This window comes from Gavialis gangeticus, unplaced genomic scaffold (assembly GCF_001723915.1).
Source record: "Gavialis gangeticus isolate Ggan-Ray unplaced genomic scaffold, GavGan_comp1, whole genome shotgun sequence".
NCBI lineage: Eukaryota > Metazoa > Chordata > Crocodylia > Gavialidae > Gavialis > Gavialis gangeticus.
The window spans coordinates 53,803,468-53,804,542 of record NW_017729029.1 but is presented as its reverse complement, the minus strand read 5'-3'; positions in this window follow the sequence as shown (position 1 = coordinate 53,804,542).

The window sequence follows — 1,075 nt, the reverse complement described above, 5'->3', positions numbered from 1 at the left end:
CTCACAAGGCCCAGAGGCAGCAGATAGATACTAGTGTACAAATCTCCCAGTATAACCTTCCCTCTGTCTCAGGAAACATAATCTGGAGAGCCTCAAAAAGGGATTGTGATGGTGATGATGAATCGAGTGTGTCACTTACACCAAAAAAAAAGGGGGACAGGCTTTTTGTCCACTTCAAGTCCAACAAAGAGCTGCAAAGCTCAGTCCCCACCAATGTGGAGAGAAGCATGGGCCAGAGTTCATACGTTAACCCATTCCCAAGCGGACATACCTCCAATGACACAAGAAATGTCAAGTGGCAACTTTATAGCATTTTAAGATCAATATTAAAATTCTCACAGGACGTATTTACTGATCTATTGACCATTATCTGCAATTTGGGCATTTATTTTTTACTGACAAAGGCAAAAGACTCCAGGATGGTGAAACTGGGGAAATAAAGGGAGTCCTACCTCAATGATGTTTCTCACGTGTCAAACGACCTGGTTCCCACACCTTGATTATTCCACGTGCACGTTTCGCTACTTGAAAAGGAGAAGGATGTCTAATTAGGTTGGTGATCTGAAAATAATAGCATGCTACTCTTCTTTTTAACAGGAGATTAGTAGGACCTTGGGTAAAGCAGAATAAATCTCAACTTTTATTTTTATTTTTATTTTTAAAATACGAGCTTGGTAAATTTAATCAGATGACCGTTTTATAGCTACTGCATAAGCCTGATGAGTTGTTATACTGAAGGGTTACAACTCAGTGCTAAACAAATGAAGATTAATTACTTTAAAGTTAAAATGACAGATTTGAGCAACTAACAGATGATACACTGGGAACTGAGCTAATGAAACCTGCTCTCCTTTTAAGCTGTGTATTAATAAATCAGCATACAAAGAAATGTAGCTAGGCACTTGACAGATTGGCATGAATGAGAATCCCCGAAACCAACACAGTTTCGACTTGGCGTGGACCTTTGGCACATACCTTTTCAGCTGGCCCAAAAGCTCCACAACAGGTATTGTACCTTGTACATGAAGTGAATAGCAAGGTACAAAAATAACTCAAATATAATATACTGTGACTG